Genomic DNA, 23,085 nt, shown 5'->3' on the forward strand with positions numbered 1-23,085 from the left:
CAGATCTATCTAATAAATAGAAACAAGCACAAAGAGGCAGCCAAAATGAGGAGAAAAAGAAGCAGGCCCCAAATGACAGAGCAGACGAACATCTCTACAAAAAGAGATAACTGAAATGAAGATAAACATTTTATCAGATATAGAAATCAAAGTAATGGTTATATGGATGCTCACAGAACAAGATGAGAACTTCAACAAAGAGACAGCAAGCATAAAAAGGGACATAGAAATTATATAAAGAAACCAGACAGAAATGAAGAATACAATATCTGACATCAAGAATACACTGGAAGAAATAAACAATAGGTTGGATGAAGCTGAGGATTGAATCAGTGATTAAAAAGACACAATAAGAAAAAAAACAACACCCAATCAGAGCAGCATATAGTAAAAAAGAAATTAAAAACTGAGGAGAATTTAAAGGACCTTTGGGACAACATGAAGCACAACAACATCTATATCAAAGGGGTACCAGGAGGAAAAGAGAGAACAAGGGATCAAGAACCTATGTGAAGAAATAATGACCCAAAATGTCCCTAACCTGGTGAAGGAAAAAGACATTCAAGCCCAGGAAGTTCAGCGAATCCCAAACAAGATGGACCCAAAGAGGTCTGTACCAAGACACATCATAATTAAAATGGCAAAAGGTTAAAGAGAAAAGGACAGTCTTAAAAGCAGGAACAGAAAAGCAGTTAGTTATTTACAGGGGAGCTACCATATGGCTGTCAGATGATCTCTCAACAGAAACATTTCAGGCTGGACAGGATTGGCACAAACTATTCAAAGTGGTGAAAAGCAAGGACCTACAACCAAGACTGCTTTACCCAGCAAGGCTATCATTTAAAATTGAAGGAGAAGTAAAGAACTTCCCAGACAAGAAAAAAGCTAAAGGATTCTGTTGCTGTAAAACTGGCATTACAGAAAATATTAAAGGGCCTCTATAAGAAAAAGAAGAGGGAAAAAGGGGGAACACAGTTAAAAAGAAAATAATGGCACCTGACCTGTGGTGGCTCAGTGGATAAAGCATCAACCTGAAATGCTGAAGTTGCCTGTTTGAAAACCTGGACTTGCCTAGTCAAGGCATATATGGGAACTGATGCTTCCTTCTCCTCCTCCCTTCTCTCTCTCTCTCTAAAATGAATAAATAAAAAAAAAAGAATGGCAGTAAATATGTACCTATCAATAATCACTTTAAATGTAAATGGCCTAAACACTCCAATCAAAAGTCATAGGGTTGTTGAAGAATAAGAAAGCAAAACCCATAATATGCTGTGTACAAGAGACCCACCTCAGAACAAAAAATACACGTAGACTAAAAGTAAAGGGATGGAAAAAGATACATCATGCAACTGGAAATTTTTGAAAAGCTGGGGTAACAATACTTATATCTGACAAAACAGACTCTAAAACAAAGTTTACAGTAAGAGACAAAGGACACTACATAATGATAAACGGAACAATCCAACAAGAAGATGTAATCCTTCTAAACATTTATATACCCAATGTTGGGGCACCTATATATGTAAAGCAGTGGTCCCCAACCTCTTTTGGGCCACGGACTGGTTTAATGTCAGAAAATATTTTCACGGACCGGACTTTAGGGTGGGACAGATAAATGTATCACGTGACCAAGACAAGCATCAAGAATGAGTCTTAGACAGATGGAATAGAGAGAATCTTGTCATTTTTTAAAAATAAAACATCGTTCAGACTTAAATATAAATAAAACGGAAATAATGTAAGTTATTTATTCTTTCTCTGTGGATCGGTACCAAATGGCCCATGGACCGGTACTGGACTGTGGCCTGGGGGTTGGGGACCACTGATGTAAAGCACATGTTGAGGACATAAAAGGAGAGATCAATAGCAATACACTCACAGTAGGGTATTTTAACACCCCACTGGCATTAATGGATAGATCATCCAAACAGAAAATCAATATGGAAATGATGGCCTTAAATGACACATTAGGTCAGCTGGATTTAATTGATATCTTCAGAGCATTTCACCCTAAGGCACCAGAATATACATTCTTGTCAATTCACATGGAACATTTTCTAGGATAGACCACATGTTAGGACACAAAAGAAGTCTCAGTAAATTTAAGAGGATTGAAATCATATCAAGCATCTTCTCTGACCACAATGGTATGAAACTAAAAATCAATGGAAAAAATAAAAAAAAGAAACACACAAAGATATGGAGGCTAAACAACATGTTACTAAACCATGAATGTGTTAACAATGAGATCAAAGAACAAATCAAAAGGTACCTTGAAACAAATTAAAATGAGAACGCAACAACCCAAAATCTATGGGACACAGCGAAAGCTGTCCTAAGAGGGAAATTTATAGCATTTCAAGCCTACCTAAAGAAACAAGAAAAATCTCAAATGAACAATCCAACCTTATACTTAAAGGAACTTAAAGGGCCTGACCTGTGGTGGTGCAGTGGATAAAGCGTCGACCTGGAAATGCTGAGGTCACCAGTTCAAAACCCTGGGCTTGCCTGGTCAAGGCACCTATGGGAGTTGATGCTTCCAGCTCCTCCCTCCTTCTCTCTCTCTCTGTCTCTCCCTCTCTGTCTCTCTCTCTCCCTCTCTCTGTCCTCTCTTAAAAAAAAAAGAATAAATAAAAAAAAATTTTAAAAAAGGAACTTAAAAAAGAACAACAAGCAAAGCCCTAAGTGAGTAGAAGGAAGGAAATAATAAAGATAAGGACAGAAATAAATGATATAGAGAAAAAAACAATACAAAAGATCAATGAAACCAAGAGCTAGTTCTTTGTGAGATAAACAAGACTGACAAACCTTAAACCAGACCCATCAAGTAAAAAAGAGTAGGGACCCAAATAAATAAAATTAGAAATAAAAGAGAAGTAACAACTCACACCAAAGAAATATAAAGGATTGTAAGATAATATTAAGACAACAAATTGGACAATCTGAATGAAATGGATAAATCCCTAAAAACATACAATCTTCTAAAACTGAATCAGGAAGAATCAGAGAATCCGAATAGACAGTTTACAACTAGTAAAATTGAAGCAGTGATAAAAAAAACTTCCAACAAACCATAGTCCTGGACTGGAAAGCTTCACAGGTGAATTTTACCAAACATTCAAAGAAGAATTAACACCTTTCCTTCTCAAACTATTCCAGAAAATTCAAGAGGAGGGAGGACTCCCACGTTTATTTTAAAAGGCCAACATTGTCCTAATTCCAAAACCAGATAAAGACACTACAATGAAAGAAAATTATAGGTCAATATCCCTGATAAGCATAGATGCTAAAATACTTATGAGCATAGTTTGCTAAAAAATATTAGCAAACCAGATCCAGCAATACATTAAACAGATCATACACTATGATCAAGTGAGATTTATTCTGGAAATGCAAGGTTGGTACAGCATTTGCCAATCAATAAACGAGATAAACCACATAAACTAAATGAAGGAAAACAATCACATGATTGTATCAATAGATGTAGAAAAAGCATTTCATAAAATCAAGCACTCATTTATGTTAAGAACTCTCAGCAAAGTAGAAATAAAGGGACTATAGCTCAATGTAATAAAATCCATATATGACAAACCCACAGCCTATATAAGACGTAGCAGACAAAAATTACAAGTGTTTCCCTTAAGATTGAGAACAAGACAAGGATGTCTGCTATCACCACTCTTATTCAGTATAGTACTGGAAGTCCTAGCCACAGCAATCAGACAAGAAGAAGAAATACCAAGCATCCAAAGTGGAGAGGAAGAAGTAAAACTGTCATTACTTGCAGATAACATGATACTCTATATAAAGCACCCTAAATATTCCATCCCCCCGAAAAAAAACTAGATCTGAAAAATGAATTGAGTAAAGTAGCAGGTTACAAAATAAATATCCAGAAATCAGTTGCATTTTTATACACCAATAATGACCTATCAGAAAGGGAAACTGCCTGACTTGTGGTGATGCAGTGGATAAAGCATCAACCTGGAATGCTGAGGTCACCAGTATGAGACCCTGGACTTGCCTGATCAAGGCACATATTGGAGTTGATGCTTCCTGGTCCCCCACCCCTCTCATTCTCTCCTCTCTAAAATGAATAAAATCTTAAGAAAAAAAACCCTAAAACAAAATAAAAGAAAGAAAGGGAAGCCAAGAAAACAATACCTGCAGAACATTATGCTGAGTGTCAAAGAAAGACAATTACCATATGATTTCACTCGTATGTGGAATCTAATAAAAAAAAAAAAAGAACTAAGAAGCAAACTGGAGACAGACTCATACATAGAGAGCAGGCTGATGCAATTTTGGGAGGGGCTGGTGCTGAAATAAACTTATGGACACAGACAACAGTGTGGTGATTGCCGGGAGGCTTGGGAGAAGAGATGGAGGAGGGCATGGAGAGATACATGGAGATGAATGAAGACTTGACTGCAGGGGGGTGAACACACAGTGCAGTGTAAAGAGATGTCTTGTATAATTGTGAACCTGAAACCTTATGATTATGTTAACTAGTGTCACCCTAATAAATAGAATTATAAAAAATTATTAAAATACACTAATATATTTTCCTTGGATAGAAGATGCGTCAGATATTAAACTGAAAAGAACAGATAATACACTTGATCTTAGTCAATAGGCTTGGCAGCGATCATGATGCATTCCTTATTTTATTTCATTTTATTTTTTTAGGTGAGAGAAGGGAAGATAGTGTGGCAGACTTTATCATGTACCTCAACCAGGATCCACCCAGCAGTCCCATCTTGGCCCAATGCTCAAGTACCAAGCTATTTTTAGCATCTAAGGTTGATGCACTCCAATCGAGCTATCTTCAGTGCCCAGGGCCACAGTCAAACCAATCAAGCCACTGGCTGCAGGAAGGGAAGAGAAAGAGAAGGAAGAGGGAGGGTAGAAGAAGTAGATGGTCACTTCTCCTGTGTGTCCTGACCAGGAATCGAACCCAGGATGTTCATACGCTGTGCCAACGTTCTAGCCACTGAGCCACTGGCCAGGGGCTAATGCATTCCATGTTTTACATATATAAATATGTACTTTTGTTTTTGTATATTATACCTCAAGTAAGAGTTTATTTTAATCTATTTATAAAAATTGAAATGATGTTTTCCAAGATTAAATTGCTATTGTTCAAAGCAATTCTTTCTAATTCTCTGCATTTTTAATAATCTCCCTTAGTTTGTTAGTTGCTTTCACAGAGTACAAAGTTGATTGACAGGCATTGTTAATGGGTGGGAGCAGAAGTGACATCTTTGTGAGCTCGCTTGGTCTCTAGAAAGTTGCTCTTCAGTCTCTTAATAATTGTTGGGTCCCTTGTTGGATTCCACAAGCCTCTTCTGATCCACTCCATTCATCCACTCCATTCATCCAGCCCATTTGGAAACTTCCTAAAGTAGCACTTCTTTTAGAACCACTCACAATTTCTGCTTCCTGTTTTAAAATATCTTAAAATTTACTTTAATTGAATGGTGTCTAGAGAAGGATAGATGTAGGCTTCGGAGACCCAGGAATTAAAAAATAACTAAGGGAAGAAGGAAAAGCATTCTTTATATTCTGAATTTAAAACAGAGCAATATGAATAGGTACAAATATATAATTTTAGTTCTTCAAATAATATATTATCTTTATTTGATAAATGACTTTAACATGTTACCTAATTGAAACCTTTGCCAAAAATACAGCAAGATAGATAATTCAGCTCTTCTTTTTCCTTCATTCCTGTACTTGGGATGGCAGAGAGAGGCCTGATTTCACTTATAGGAGCCTTGGGATCTTTAGTCACACAGTCACCACTGCCTTCTGTCTCTGATGTGGTCAGTGCAAGGGAGAAGAACAATGATTTTCAGAGTCTGAATGTGACAACATGCTCCCTTATTCTTAAAGAAACAAAAAGGAAATTCAGTCTTAAAAAAACAAAAAGGAATATAACTACATCCTTAAAAATTCAAATGAAGCACTCCCACTCCCAGGCATTAACCATTCTTAACAGTTTGCTGTGAATATAGTATTTCCTGAATTATTTATGAGCACACATGGGAATGTGTATTCAGATTGCTTTTTTTACATTTATTTTACAAAATAAATTTATACTATGCATACTGCTTTGCAACTTGCTATCTTCTCCCCAATAGATTCCTGAAATTACTTCTAAGTCAATGCATGTAAATCAACCTCCTTCTTTCTGATGGCTACATAGTATTCTTTAGTATGGGTCTACAATCATTGTTAAGTGTGTTCGTTGTCAACGTTTCACCTTCACACACATATATATTTAGTAATGAGCTTTCCTTGTTCATTTATTTTTGAAAATATGTGCCAATATTTCAGCACACCAAATTCTTACAAATGGCCTTGTTGAATCAGAGGACATTCTGTTTAAAATTTTGTAATATAGGCCCAAGTTTCCCTCTAAAACCTTTGTATAGTAGTCACCCTTTATTCATGGTTTCTCTTTCTGCAGTTTCAGTTAACAGTCAACCGAAGTCTGAAAATATTAAATGGAAAATTCATAAATAATAGCTCATAAATTTTAAGTTCCACACTCTTCAGAGTAGAATGATGAAATCTCTTGTTGTCCTGTTCTGTTGTGGCTGGGACATGAATCATCCTTTTGTTTAGTGTTCCCATACTGCATACCCTACCCACCCATTAGTCCTTAGTAGCTGTCTCAGTTATCTGGTCAAATTCCATGGTATCGAAGTGCTTGTATTCATGTAACCCCTAGAATAGACTAACTCTATGTCACAATGCCTGTGTATTCACCTCATTTCATCTCATCACGTAGACATTGTAACGTCTCACACCATTACAAGAAGAAGGGTGAGTACACTACAATATTTTCAGACAGAGAGATCACATTCATGTAACTTTTATTACAGTACATTGATTGTTATCATTGTTGTTATTAGTTATTGTTAATCTTACTGTGCCTAATTTATAAAATAACTTTATCATAGGTATGTATGTATAGGAAAAACAGCATAAATTGGGATTGGTACTATCTGTAGTTTCAGGCGTTCATGCAGGTCTTGGAAAATGTGCCCCGCACTTAACAGGGGACTGCTGTACTAATTCTGCCCCCCCCCAGACATGGATGTAAGTGTGCAAACCACACCCTTGTGGCTGGACTTCCTTATTAGGCTCTCCAATTACAGTGGCCTTTGTTTTTACTGACATTGCAGTTTAAATCTTACTGGTGCTACAAAGGGCCAAGTTTTAAATGGTCAGTTAATAAAGTTCCTGTAACCTATTCATTCTTTTAACATGTTGATGATTATCTTTCAAGTCTAGAAGTCTTTTATTGTTTTTTAAATAATACCAGGCAAAGATGTTCATCAAACTTGATCACAAGCGGCTTTATGTCAAGTCTTGGGTCCTGCGACACATCATTATTTATGGATTCCCCAGACCATGCCACTGGTTGGAGGGCCAGATATGATGCATGTGATGCACCATCATTCTTTAATACTACTATTTGTTTCAGCACAAAACCTCCACAACACAACAGCTTGGTTGTCAGTAACATTGTGTATTGACTTTTCAGTTATTTAACTCTCAGGAGAAACAGCTTTAGTTGGACCATATATTCTCCAAACCTTTTATTTCATTACATATTCAAAAGTTGTATCGCTCAACTGTCTTGGATACTTCAAACTTGAGTCCTGGGATGCCAAACCTACAGCTTTATGAATATACATCATTTAGCTGTAGCAACAGCCTCCAGATGATTTTGAGAAAGCTAAATCTCTGCCAGAAACGTAACAACTTTCAAAATTTTTACATTCATCTTGTTTTAGTTCATAAAACACACTACTGTGACTTATATACATAATTGCATTTGTTGTTATTAAATAAATTCTTTATTTGAGTTAGAAAGAGGTCAGTTTGGGGAGGAATGGGCAGCTTCTAGTTGAATGCTCCTAGCATGAGTGCCTGTTTCAGCATGAAGGGGAATGGCCAGCTTCCGTTCTTCTCCAGAAAAGACTTCTAGGCTCAGCTGGTGAGAAATCAGACATCCTATGCCAGGGGTCCCCAAACTTTTTACACAGGGGGCCAGTTCACTGTCCCTCAGACCGTTGGAAGGCCGAACTATAAAAAAAACTATGAACAAATCCCTATGCACACTGCACATATCTTATTTTAAAGTAAAAAAACAAAACGGGAACAAATACAATATTTAAAATAAAGAACAAGTAAATTTAAATCAACAAACTGACCAGTATTTCAATGGAAACTATGCTCCTCTCACTGACCACCAATGAAAGAGGTGCCCCTTCCAGAAGTGCGGTGGGGCTGGATAAATGGCCTCAGGGGGCCGCATACGGCCTGTGGGCTGTAGTTTGGGGACTCCTGTCTCATGCGATCAATGTACTGTACTCTGAAGGGCTTAGGTACGGTGACCAGCCTTTCTGCTTTACTTGGGAGAGGCTGTCCCAGTTTTAGCACTAAAGTCCTGCACCCTGAATAACCCTTACTTCCCGGAAAACCCATGGGATGGGTCACCCTATCAGTACAAACACATTCATCTACATTTGTTGAATGACAAAACGGTTATAAAAATTATGGCACATTTTAACATCTACATATAAAATAATAACTCACTTATTAACACCCCAAATGTACAGTTCATTATATTTGGGTTATTCATTGGAATTTTTCTCAGTGTCAATTTACACATAGCCGTCCAGTAATGGCACAAATTGAAAATTGTAAGATAGACTTCTTCTTCATCTATTTTTTTAAAGAAAATATTATTTAAATATTCCTATCTTGTTATTTATTTCTAAATGTCAGGGTTATCAGTCAGACTTGAAAACACATTAAAACAAGTCCTTGTTGAAAACAATCTCCACATTGTTCTTAATGACCTTGATATCCATTTAGCCATATATTGGGACTAGAAGCGTATATCATAAGTTATTTCTTTTCATTCCTGTTATTCTATTTCTATGACTTCAGGAATAGCCTCATATACATGACACGTCTAAATTCTAAATGTTAAGGCCCTGTGAATGCCAGGCCTGGGCTAGATAGGCTCAGAGGGGTTTGGAGTGGAGTAGTCAGTGGTTATCTCACCATTACAGAGGCAAAATTCAAGAGATTTAGGAGGGTAGATTACCAAAGGCAAAGTAAGCTTGCCCCTGGTGCAGACAATCAAGGACACTGATGAGAATTTTAATACAATAATAAAACTGACTGAAAGGTGATCTGCTTTTAATCACCACTGTACGTTGACAATTCTAATAAACATCAATGATAAAATACTCTTCCCTAAAAAACAGTAGTTGTTGGTCTAACATTCTAAACAATAGCAGTGATGACTCTTATTCTAAGACTACAGATAAGGGAAGCTTTGAATTAGCACATTTGTTTATCACTTATACTTTGGCAGACATCATCCTGTTTGTGGAAGCTTTCCTGGAGAGCTCCTGGTTATACAGTTGGCCCTGATGCACTCAGCTAAGCACTTTTTCTCTTTTTTAAAAAAGCAGGAGAGCACGAACACTGTCCCCACGACCACAAGCTATGCAGCCAACTTTCCCACATCTGGGGAAATCGCAGGAGTCAGCATATCCAGAGTGCAGTGAACAAGCCTCGCCCTGGGAAAACCACCTTTGTGAGCATGGGATCTACCCGACCAGGTAAGTAAGCACTTTGTTTTGAGATAAAGTTCAAACCGTTCAGAATTTTCCGAGCTCTCATTGGCATACTGTGTGCCTCCAGCGCTTGTGTTATGACGACATACCCCTGCATTTAGACAGTGGTATTGACGTAGGCAGTGATGGCACACTGTTGAAAGATGAAGAAGCAGAGCCTGAGGTCCTTCAAGTCTGTCATTCTTTGTGACCTCAGAGAGGTTTTAGCTTTTGTTTTTTAATTTAAAATAGAAAACAGTAAAATATTGTGCCAATTTTGAGTTATGTCTCAAAAATATGAGATATAATTATATGTCAGTGAGTGCAAATTTTAGTTCATACACGAAATATCTTTAAATTTTATATCAGTTCTTTTAAAATAGTTGTTATAAAACTAAGAAATAAATTAAGAAAGTTATTACTGATTATTACAGAAACTAATTTTGTCACAGAGCAAATAAGGACGTGTTAAGTGTTAGTATTTACCTGTATTGCTTTAACATTAACTTTTTCTATTTTGTTTTCATCTTTTGTTTGTAAAGTCAAGTGACTTTCCAAAGATCATTCAATTAAAAACTAACTCAGCAGAAACTTAAACTCTGTTCTTCTGATCCTGACGTCAGTATTTCCCACACACAATCATCTTTCAGCATCTGTTCTTTCCATTTTTCAACTGTAACGGCAAATCTTAAAGGTCTGGGTCTAGAAGTTCAGCTGCAAAAGAATCTATTTTTTAAAACGCCAAATGTCTTTCACATGGAAAATTTATTTTGCACAAAAGTAGCTGTGATTGTTGTCTATTTCTTTTTTTTCCTAATATAAATTAAGGTCTGTGAGTCCTTCCAAATTGCTCCTCTGTGAACTGTGGGCCCCTCTGGAATGCCCTTCAGTGAATTCATAGCAGAGCTTGTTGGGAACTAGACCAGAATCAGAACTTTTTAGGGGTTAATCCCCCATCCCCGCAGGCTAATGGGCAAGGTAAGACCCACACAGCAAGTAATCCACAACAGAGGTTGGGGAGAGATCCATACCAAACACGTGAAGATTTTGTATTGATGGTACACTTCGGAATGACCAATTCCATCTTAGCCCAGTATTTAGATAGACCCTAGGTATTGTCACAGAGTGGTCCATTATGCTGCTAATGACAAAAAAACAAAAACAAAAAAATGTCCAAGATGCTTTATGTGTCTAGTGAAGGCATCGGTTGTTCTATACCTCTCTAGTTTCTTCCTCAGCTAACTCCACCCTTTAGTGATGAATCAGCGTTACTACTCTCTGCTTTCAAGGACAGCTATTTATAGGTTTTCTTTCTCCCCCATGGGAAGGAACAGAAAATATAATGTTAATACAACACTTTATATTTCTTACTAAAGCATGATAAACTAGGGTGCATATTGAACTTTAACTTTAATTGAACACATTCTGGTCTAGCTAGCAGTGAGGGCTCAATGGACAGTTTCCGGGGGATTCCAAGATGGTGACAGACTAGGCAGATGTTCCAACTGCCATCTCCCAGGACCGAATTAGATTACAACTAAATTTAAGAACAATCACCTTGAAAAACCAACTTTGGACTAAATGAAGAGGAGTACATAACCAAGGAGTGATAGAAGAAGCCACATCGAGACTGGTAGGAAGGGCAGAAACGTGAAAAGGGCTGAGGGTTCAGAGGGACTCTCACTGTGGAGAGGTGCACCCTGAAAGGTGTGGGTGCTCAGCCCCAGGCCCAGCACCCCAGCCGGGAGCCGGAGAGCCTAGAAGAGGCACCAACACAGCATTTGTCAGTGAAAAGAGCCAAGGTTTCTGTCTGTGAGACAGAAACGGAGCTTTCACAGACACAGGCTGTCTTAAAAGGTCAGCACAGAAAATCTTGTTCACAGCCACTTACCCGGCACTCTGGTGGAGGGAGGACTGAGAGGACTAGAGTTGTGTGAGTAGAGTGTTAAGTTGGTGGCCCAGGGAGAGTCACTGTGGGGGACGGCCACCGGAACCCCTGGGCTGAGTCATTCTCCAATACTGCAGTCACCATCTTTCTTGGGTAGAGCAGTTCACTCCATATGGCATCAGACTGGGGAAAGCAACTGCCCCCACCCCCGGGAGTCTCTCCTGCCCCACCCTCTGGAGGCTGGGCCATTCTGAGAAGATAGCCAGGAAGCAGGGGGCATGTCAGTGACTCAGTTTTCTGGTGTTTTGAGACCAGAGCTTCCAGAGCTTCCCCCTCCTCTGCACCCCCACCCTCACTGCATTCTCCCCAGACTGTCACTGGTGCTTCTGCCCCATGGCTGACTCAGTAGAAACTGTCCGGACTGTGGACAGACTGTATCTCCGGGTCTCAGAGGCCACACCCACCAGACTCCTGGTGGCCACACTCTCCTGAGGTCTGTGCAAATGTATGGACAGACTGATACCTGTGCCAAGAGGTGGGAGCCACACCCATCACCCTTCCTGATCCCTGTAATGCCCCAGGCTCAAAGCTCCACCAGAGGTTTTGTTTTCAGTGGCCGAGCCCAACAAGCAGCCAGCAGACAGAGGCTGCAGGAGGTGAGGGGTCTCAGGGAACTTTGGCTTTTTGCTGACCTTCCCCCAGGCCTAGTGTGGGTAAAAGTCAGCCTAGGTGTGTGGCTTGGTATTTCCATGTACACTTGGGCCCAGCAGAGGCAGCCACAAACTCTGGTTTGCTTGTAGCTCCTAGAAAGTTGCTGAGGGCCAGTGATGAGCAGTGTTTCCCACTGCTCTGCGCTGGACTCCTTCTAAGGAGGCACAGGGCCAGCACATCCAGTGGCCAGCTGTGGAGAGCACCGGTTCAGGACCTAATGACCCTTGCTGGCAGCATATCCTAAGGGAGGGCTTATTGGACAGTGGGCCCAGCTGAGGTGAGTTCTTCTTTCTGTGGTTAGTACCTGCACAGCAGCTCATGTGCATTGGATAGGATGGAGCTTCACAGTCAGCCGGCCCAGGTTCGAGATATCCTGCCCTGCTGGCCTAGGTTCTACAGGGGGAAGAAAGAGAAGCTTGGAGCACTGGCATTAAAGGTATGGGTTCCCTGGAGCCTATTATTGGGCTCAGTCAAGGGGTGTAGCCACTTTCCCGGGGCACAGTCAGCTGCCGGAGAGGTCTCTTTCTGTCTTCCTCCCTGAGATTGGGGTTCCCCAGCTGGAAGAACATCTGCAGAGGGGACTGTTGGCCTCACCAAATCTAAATCTGCTGCTAACCTCACTGGAGAGAAATAGAATTGGAGTATCCAGTGGCATCTGAGAGATAAGGCTCTGGAGTGGGGACCAATTTCTCTATACTGAGTACCTGACCAAGAGACCCCTGAAGTAGGGGGCCCACTTACATTGTAGTTCCAACCTCAGCTGCCCTAACTCTCTAAGCTTGCAACATTTAGAGGGGTTAGTGGGGTAAGGCCAATCTAAGCCCACACTATAGCCTTTCTACAGAAGACTCTGTGGGAAGACAAGGCGGCTGCAAGAGGAGGTGGAGCAGCTAAAAACTGGAGGCAAATCTTATGGATCTTAGGGCATTTACAGAGCTGTTGTCATCTCTGAGGAGGAAGCTGATCATTATACCCAGGTTGGTTCCTGCCACAGTGCCCAAGCATAGAAAAAGCAGAAACAAATAGTGAATAGAGCAGTTGCTCCAGTAAATTATAAACAATGGCTGAAAACAACCCAACCTGAACCCTGCCCAAGAGGGCCCAGAACCAACACAACCAGTAGTGGGTGGCAGTCCTCACCAATGTTAGACTCAGCTAGCTACACAAGCAGCATGCCCAAAGGAGGAGTCCAGCAAGCACCAGACACTGTGGAGAATAAATACTTTCAGTGGGACAGACACTGCAGAGCATTTAATACACATGATCATAGTTGACCCTTAGAGCCAGTTACCCTGAAGAGATAATGCCACCCACTGAAGAACCAACTGCATTCAAGACTTATATTTAACAGGAGAATAAATATAACTCTCAAGAAGCATTTCTAGTGCAAGGAACTCAGTAGCCCGGAGGTCAGTACCACCAAACCCATCTTCCTCATAAAGATGCCATAACAAATTTAAAAGAGCAGAGCTACCTAATACACAGAGGAAAATGGGCAGACAAAGAAACACAAACCAAATGAATCAACAAGAGATATCTCCAGAAAAAAAACTAAATGAAATGAAAGTAATCAAACTACCAGACACAGAGTTTAAAATAATGGTTATTAGTATGCTCAAGGATCTTAGAGAAACAATGGATGATCACAATGAGAATTTAAATAAAGAGATACTAAGCATTAAAAGCATTAAAAAGAATATTAAATCATAAAAAAAACTAGTCAGAAATGACAAATACAATTTCAGAAATAAAGACTGCTCTAGAAAGAATCAACAGCAAGCTGGATGAAGCCAAGAATCAAATCAGCAATTTAGAGGACAAGATAAACATAAGCACAGAAGCAGAGCAGCAAAAAGAAAAAGGCTTAAAAATACTGAAGAAACTCTAAGAGACCTCTGTGACAACATGAAGAGAAACAACATTCACATCATAGTGGTTTCTGAAGGAAAAGAGAACAAACAAGGTTATAGAGAACTTGTTTGAAGAAATCATAGCCAAAAACTTCCCTAAACTGATGAAGGAAAAGGTCACACAAGTTCAAGAAACACAGAGAGTCCTATTAAAGATGAACCCAAGGAAGCCCATATGAACACACATGATAATTAAAATGCTAAAGTTGAGAGACAAATAAAAAATACTAAAAGCTGCAAGAGAAAAGCAATTAATCAATTACCTATGGGGGATCCCCCACAAGGATGACATCTGACTTCTTAATTGGCCTGAAACACTTCAGGCCAGAAGAGACTGGCAAGAAATATTCAAAGTGATGTAAAACAAGAACCTAGGACTGAGACTACTCTATCCAGCAAAGCTGTCATTTAAAATTGAAGAAGAAATAAAGAGCTTCCCAGACAAAAAAAAAAAAAAAAGGCTCAAGGAATTCATTACAACCAAACCAATATTGCAAGAAATATTAAAGGGCCTGCTATAAAAAGAATAAAGAGAAAAAGAAATCTAGAGAAAGATTGCTGTAGGTTTAAAGAATTAAATGGCAATAAATAAGTATACTTCAATAATAACCTTAAATGTAAATGGATTAAATGCTTGAATCAAAAGACATAGGGTAGCCTGACCAGGCGGTGGCACAGTGGATGGAGCATCAGACTGGGATGCGGAAGGACCCAAGTTCTAGACCCCAAGGTCTCCAGCTTGAGCGTGGGCTCATCTGGCTTGAGCAAAAAGCTCGCCAGCTGTGTTCAGGGTCACTGGCTCGAGCAAGAGGTTACTCAGTCTGCTGTAGCCCCCCAGTCAAGGCACATATGAGAAAACAATTAATGAACAACTAAGGTGTCACAACAAGAAACTGATGATTGATGCTTCTCATCTCTCTCTGTTCCTGTAAAAATAAGTTAATTAATTTAAAAAAAGACTTAGGGTAGCTGCATGAATAAGAAAACAAGACCCATATATATGCTGTCTACAAGAAACCCACCTCAGAACAAAAGATACACATAGACTGAAAGTGAAGGGATGGAAAAAATATTTCATACAAATGGAAATGAAAAAAAATAACTGGGGCAGCAATTCTTATATATAACATAATAGCCTTTAAATCAAAGGCTATAGTAAGAGACAAAGAAAGTCACTACATAATGATAAAGGGAGCAATCCAACAAGAGGATATAACCATTGTAAATATTTATACACCCAATATAGGTGCACCTAAATATATAAAGCAGATTTTGATGAACATAAAGAGTGAGATTAGGGGCCTGGCCGGTTGGCTCAGTGGTAGAGCATCAGCCTGGTGTGCAGGTGTCCTGGGTTCAATTCCCGGCCAGGGCACACAGGAGAAGCACCCATCTGCTTCTCCACCCCTCCCTCTCTCCTTCTTCTCTCTCTCTCTCTCTCTTCCCCTATCGCTGCCGAGGCTCCACTGGAGCAAAATTGGCCCGGGCACTGAGGATGGCTCCATGGCCTCGCCTCAGGTGCTAGAATGGCTTTGGTTGCAACAAAGCAAAGCCCCAGATGGGCAGAGCATCGCCCCCTGGTGGGCGTGCCGGGTGGATCCCGGTTGGGCGCATGTGGGAGTCTGTCTGATTGCCTCCCCATTTCCAACTTCAGAAAAATACAAAAAAAAAAAAAAGTGAGATTAACAGTAATACTATAGTAGTAGGGGATTTTAATACTCCATTAACATCAATGGATAGATCTTCCAGATAGAAAATTAACAAAAACACAGTGGCCTTAAATGAAACACTAGGTCAACTGGATTTAATTGATATCTTCAGATCATTTCACTGCAAAGCAGCAGAATATACATTCTTTTCAAGTGCTCATTATACATTTTCTAAGGTAGACCACATGTTAGAACACAAAACAAGTCTCAATAAATTTAAGAAGATTAAAATCCTATCAAGCATCTTCTCTGACCACAATGGCATGAAACTAGAAATCAACTACAGTAGAAGAACTGAAAAACATTCAGGCCCTGATCGGTTGGCTCAGTGGTAGAGCGTCAGCCTGGCGTGCAGGAGTCCCGGGTTCGATTCCTGGCCAGGGCACACAGGAGAAGTGCCCATCTGCTTCTCCACCCCTCCCCCTCTCTTTCCTCTCTGTCTCTCTCTTCCCCTCCCACAGCCGCAGCCGGGGCTCCACTGGAGCAGGGTTTGCCCGGGCGCTGAGGATGGTTCTGTGGCCTCTGCCTCAGGTGCTAGAATGGCTCTGGTTGCAACAGAGCGACGCCCCAGGTGGGCAAAGCATCGCCCCCTGGTGGGCATGCCGGGTGGATCCCGGTCAGGAACATGCGAGAGTCTGTCTGACTGCCTCCCCGTTTCCAACTTCAGAAAAATACAAGAAAAAAAGAAGAAAAAAAAAAAAAGAAAGAAAACATTCAAACACACATAATAAGAGGCTAAATAGCATCTTATTAAATAACAACTTGGTTAATGATATCAGGGAAAAATCAAAAGATACATGAAAATGAGAAAACAATAACACAAAATCTATGGGACATAGTGAAAGCAATCCTAAGAAAGAAGTTCATGGCATCACAGGCATACCTAAAGAAGAAAGAAAAAGCTAAAATAAACAATCTAACCCTGCACCTAAAAACAAAAAATCAAGAAAAAGAACAACAAAGCATAGAGGAAGTAGAAGAAAGAAAATAATAAAGATCAAAGCAGAAATAAATGACATAGAGGCAAAAACATAAAATAAAATACAAAAGATCAATGAAACCAAGAGTTGGTTCTTTGAAAAGGCAAACAAGATTGACAAACCTTTAACCAGACTCATCAAGAAAAAAAAGAGAGAAAACCCAAATAAATAAAATTAGAAATGAAAGAGAAGTAACGACTGACATCACAGAATACAAAGGATGGTAAGAAAATACTATGAATACCTATATGCCAAAAAGTTGGACAAACTAGGCAAAGTGGATAAATTCCTAGAAACATACAAAATTGAATCTGGAAGAATCAGATACCCTAAGCAGACTAATTACTACAAAGGAAATTGAAACAATTATCAAAAAACTCCCAGCAAATAAAAGTCCTGGGCTGGAAAGCTTCACAGGCAAATTTTACCAAACATTCAGAGAAGAACTAACACCAATTCTTCTCAAGTTATTCCAAAATATTCAAGAGGAGAGAACACTTCCAAGCTTATTTTATTAGATAAGCATTATCCTAATTCCAAAACCAGGTAAAGACACTACAAAGAAAGAAAACTATAGGCCAATATCCCTCATGAACATAGATGCTAAAATCCTCAACAAAATAATAGCAAACCGGATCCTGCAATATATTAAAAAGGTCATACTTCTGAATCAAGTGGGATTTATTCTGGGGAGGCAAAGCTGGAACAATATACACAAATCAATAAATGTGATTCATCACATAAACAAAATGAAGGATATAAATCACATGGCCATATCAATAAATGCAGAAAAAACATTTGATAAAATTCAGCACCCATTTATGATCAAAACTCTCAGCAAAGTGGGAATACAGGGAACATACCTCAACATAATAAAGGCCACATATGACAAGCCCACAGCCAACCAAAAATTGAAAGCAATCCCCTTAAGATCAGGAACAAGACAGGGGTTCCTCCTTTCACCACTCTTACTCAACATAGTTCTGGAAGTCCTAACCACAGCAATCAGACAAGAAGAAGAAATAAAAGGCATCCAAATTTGGGAAGAAGTAAAACTGTCATTATTTGCTGATGACATAATATTGTACATAGAACACCCTAAAGTCTCAGCCAAAAAACTACTGGACCTGATAAATGAATACAGTAAGGTGGCAGGATATAAAATTAATATTCAGATATCAGTGGCACTTTTGTACACCAACAATAAACTGTCAGAAAGAGAAATTATGGAAACAATCCTCTTCACTATTGCAACAAAATAAGTAAATAAAGTACCTAGGAATAAATTTAACCAAGGAGGCAAAAAACTTGTACTCAGAAAATTATAAGACATTGAAAAAAGAAATTGAGGAAGATACAAACAAGTGGAAGCATATACCACGTTCATGGATAGGAAGAATTAGCATTATTAAAACATCCATACTACCCAAAGCAATCTATAGATTCAATACAATTCCTATTAAAATACCAATGGCATACTTCACAGATCTAGAACAAATATTTCAAAAATTTATATGGAACCAAAAAAGAACCCAAATAGCCTCAGCAATCTTAAAAATGAAGAACAAAGTGAGTGGTATCACACTCTCTGATATCAAGTCCTACTGAAACGCCATTGTAATCAAAACAGCCTGGTACTGGCATAAGCACACAGGCATACAGATCAATGGAACAGAACAGAGAACCCAGAAATAAACCCACGCCTTTATGGTCAATTGATATTTAACCAACGAGGCAAGAGTATACAGTGGAGTAAAGACAGTTTCTTTAATAAATGGTGTTGGGCAGCAGTTCTCAACCTGTGGGTCGCGACCCCGGCGGGGGTCGAACAACCAAAACACAGGGGTACCCACAGGTTGAGAACTGCTGGTGTTGGGAAAACTGGACAGGTACATGCAAAAAAATGAAACCTGGCTACTAATTTACACCATTCACAAAAATAAACTCAAAATGAATAAAAGACTTAAATATAAGTCATGAAACCATAAAAATCTTAGAAGAAATCATAGACACTGAACTCTTAAATAACTCTTGCAGCAATGTTTTTGCCAATATATATCTGCAGGCAAAATAAAGGAGAAAATAAACAAATGGAACTATATCAACCTAAAAAGCTTTTGCACAGCCAAAGATACCATTAATAGAATAAAAAGACAGCCCAGTCAATGGGAGAACTAATTCACTAATACGTCTGGTAAGGGGTTAGTAAACAAAATTTATAAAGAACTTATAAAATTCAATACCATGAAGGTAAACAATCCAATTAAAAATGTGCAAAGAACCTGAAAAGACACTTCTGCAAAGAGGACAGACATACAGATGGCCAATAGGCATATGAAAAAATGTTCAGTGTCACTAATCATCAGAGAAATGCAAATTAAAACCACAATGAAATACCACCTCACTCCTGTCAGAATGGCTCTCATAAACAAATCAACAAACCACCAGTGCTGGTGAGGGTGTAAAGAACCTGCACTGCTGGTGGGAATGCTGACTGGTGCAGCCACTGTGGAGAACAGTATGGCATTGCCTCAAAAAATTAAAAATGGAACTTCCTTATGACCCAGCTACCCACTTTTAGGAATAGATCCTAAGAATTCCAAAATACTAATTCAAAAGAAGATATGCACTTCTATATTTATTGCAGCATTGTTTACAATAGCCAAGATCTGGAAACAGCCCAAGTGTCCATCAGTGAATGAGTGGATAAAAAAGCACTGGTATATTTACACAATGGAATACTACTCAGCCATATAAAAGAAGGAAACTGTACCTTTTACAACAGCATGGATGGACTCGGAGAGTATTATGTCAAGTGAAATAAGCCAATCAGACAATTACCTTATGATTTGGGCAATTTAACAAAAAAATTAACTAAAAAACAAAATAGAAACAGACTCGTAGATACAAAGAACAGACTGACAGCTGTCATGGGGAAGGAGGTTGGCAGCTGGGTGAAAAAAAGTGAAGGGATTAAGCAAAAACAAAAAGCAAACAAACAAACAAAAAACATAGACACAGATAACAGCATGGGGATTACCAGAGGGCAAAGGGGTTGGGGGGAGTAGAAGAGGGAGAGAGGGGATAAATGGTGATGGAAGGTGACTTGGCTTGGGGTGGTGAACACACAATATAATATACAGATGATATATTATAGAGCTGTACACCTGAAACCTGTATAATTTTATTAACCAATGTCATCCCAACAAATTTAATTTTAGAAAATGGGGTAAAAAACACAACAGTTTTTGGGTATATTTTGCTCTTCTCTTTGAAAAGGTTATACAGTTTAGCTTGAACAGTTTGGCTTGTTTGTTTTCTAATTTGTAGAAGAATGAACTCAAGATGTCAGGTGTGTGAAAAGTGAAATATTTTAATAATGTGCTTATAATTCAGCTGATAGCACAACCCTGCTATCTTCACTCCAAATTACTTTTCTACTCAATCCTAGTCCCTCTGGCCTCCTGGCTACTTATTCAGTTCTTTATTCAGTTCTGACATGCAGAAATGGCGGGAAGGCTCACATAAACTTGGTGTATATTCCTTCTTCAGTAGTGTCGAATGTATTTAAACCCAGTGGTGTACCTAGAGTCAAGCAATGTCTTCACCACTGAGATGTAAATACAGGGGGTCCCCGGGTTACGACACATTTTTATTCCTACGACAGTGACACAACCCAAATTCTGGTGACACACCCTAGCCTAACAGAAATGGAACGCTTGAGCTTTTTTTTTTTTTTTGGTATTTTTCTGAAGCTAGAAACAGGGAGAGACAGTCAGACAGACTCCCGCATGCGTCCGACCAGGATCCACCCGGCACGCCCACCAGGGGGCGATGCTCTGCCCCTCCGGGGCATCGCTCTGTTGAGACCAGAGCCACCTAGCGCCTGGGGCAGAGGCCAAGGAGCCATCCCCAGCGCCGGGGCCATCTTTGCTCCAATGGAGCCTTGGCTGCGGGAGGGGAAGAGAGAGACAGAGAGGAAGGAGACGGGGAGGGGGGTAGAAGCAGATGGGCACTTCTCCTGTGTGCCCTGGCCGGGAATCGAACCCGGGACTTCTGCACGCCAGACCGATGCTCTACCACTGAGCCAACCGGCCAGAGCCTGGAACGCTTGAGCTTTTAAGAGCCCAAATTGGTATAGGTAAGCGCACTGGGGACGCCAGCTCCCTCACTCATAGGCTGCATTACTGTGTATTCCACCACGTGCAACCAAACTAGTTCTCCCACGTAGTCTGTAAGTACAATGCTACTGGCATAAGCTGAAACACTCATGTCTCAATTTTTAAAAGTTTTTACGGGAGTGAGTGTTGTAACCTTGAAGCGTTGTATGTTGAGACTGTTTTAACCCCTGGACGCCCATATATTAAGAGATTTATTCCAGTAGCACTTTCAGCCTTACTGGTTCTCACTGGGTTTCCTGGGTGTTTTGGAATGTCTGGCCAAGCCATTCTGGCACTGTCTTTGGGCAGGAGGCCCTCTGACCCCTCCTCCCACAACAAAATGAACCTTTTCTTTATTTCTTCATGATTCATTAGTTTAATAAACATGTTGGCTGTTATTTATTTTTCTGTTTGTGAATTGATTTTTAAAGTTTTTTTAAACTTCCCTTTAGGACAGGGGTTGGGAACCTTTTTGGCTGAGAGAGCCATGAACGCCACATATTTTAAAATGTAATTCTGTGAGAGCCATACAACGACCGTGTACATTACGCATTATCCAATAAAAATTTGGTGTTGTCCTGGAGGACAGTTGTGATTGGCTCCAGCCACCTGAAACCATGAACATGAGTGGTAGGAAATGAATGGATTGTAATACATGAGAATGTTTTATATATATATATATATCAATAATTTTTTTTTTTCTGAAGCTGGAAACGGGGAGGCAGACAGACTCCCACATGCGCCCGGCATGCCCACCAGGAGGCGATGCTCTGCCCATCTGGGGCATTGCTCTGCTGCAACCAGAGCCATTCTAGTGCCTGAGGCAAAGGCCATGGAGCCATCCTCAGCACCCGGGCCAACTTTGCTCCAATGGAGCCTTGGCTGTGGGAGGGGAAGAGAGAGACAGAGGAAGGAGAGGAGGAGGGGTGGAGAAGCAGATGGGCGCTTCTCCTGTGTGCCCTGGCCGGAATCAAACCTGGGACTCCTGCATGCCAGGCCGACTCTCTACCACTATTATCTACAAACATTATTATTTCTTTTTATTAAAGATTTTCTGTGAGCCAGATGCAGCCATCAAAAGAGCCACATCTGGCTCGTGAGCCATAGTTTCCTCCTGACCCTTGCTTTAGGAGTACATTATTAAACTAGAATCAGTCAGGATTTCACCTATAGTAATTTAATAGATTGGCTTTTCTATTTTTAGAATAGCATGTGCAAAAATGTAGTCACTTGGTAGGTAAATAGATTTTTCTCAGCTCATTTATTTCATCCATGAAAAAAGTCTAGGCCCTGGCTGTTTGGCCTAGAGTGTTGGCTAGACATGTGGATGTCCTGGGTTTGATTCTTGGGCAGGGCACATGGGAGAAGTGACCATCCGCCTCTCTATCACTCCTCCTCTCCTTCTCTCTGTCTCTTTCTCTCACTCTCTCTCTCTCTTCTCTTCCCAAAGCCATGGCTCTATTGGAGCAAGTTGGTCCTAGGAGCTGAGGATGGCTCCATGGCCTCGCCTCAGGCGCCGAAATAGCTCAGTTGCCAAGCAATGGAGCAATGGCCCCAGATGGACAGAGAATTGCCCCATAGGGGGTTGCAAGGTGGATCCTGGTCAAGACCATGAGGGAATCTTTCTGTCTCTGGCTTCTCACTTAAGAAAAAAATTCTAGTGCAAAGTAAATCAAAAGTATATATTAGAAAAGTTCACTTTTGTAAATTTTGTATTTTATACTGTTCATCTATAGCACTCAAAATAAATTTTATTTAGACTCAGTATTTCAGTATTAATATTCAGTCCAACATACAAAATGTGGCCAGTATAAATTGAAATGTGTTGAAAGTATAAATTATATATTGGATTTCAAAGACAGTACAATAAAAATATAAAATATCTTTAATAATTTTTATTTGTTTTTAACCTTACAAATCTTTAATATTTTGACTGTTATTAAAATTATGATGTTTTGAAGGTATTGGGTTAAATAAAATTTATCATTAAAATTCATTTTACCTATTTCTTTTACTTTTTAACAAAACTATTAGAAAATTATTATATTTCTATTGGGCAGTATTATTTTATAAGCTTCAT

The 23,085-nt window shown here is 39.7% G+C and overlaps 1 non-coding gene and 1 pseudogene across 1 annotated transcript; both read right to left on the reverse strand.

The window, feature by feature from the left end:
* Positions 1–4,537: 4,537 nt before the first annotated feature.
* LOC136336802 (U2 spliceosomal RNA) lies at positions 4,538–4,649 on the reverse strand (annotated as a pseudogene).
* A 4,850-nt stretch (positions 4,650–9,499) lies between these two features.
* Positions 9,500–9,661, reverse strand: LOC136336769 (U1 spliceosomal RNA). Its single transcript, XR_010731589.1, has one exon. It is a non-coding gene; the product is annotated as a U1 spliceosomal RNA (small nuclear RNA).
* Positions 9,662–23,085: the final 13,424 nt, after the last annotated feature.

This window comes from Saccopteryx bilineata, chromosome 4 (genome assembly GCF_036850765.1).
Source record: "Saccopteryx bilineata isolate mSacBil1 chromosome 4, mSacBil1_pri_phased_curated, whole genome shotgun sequence".
NCBI lineage: Eukaryota > Metazoa > Chordata > Mammalia > Chiroptera > Emballonuridae > Saccopteryx > Saccopteryx bilineata.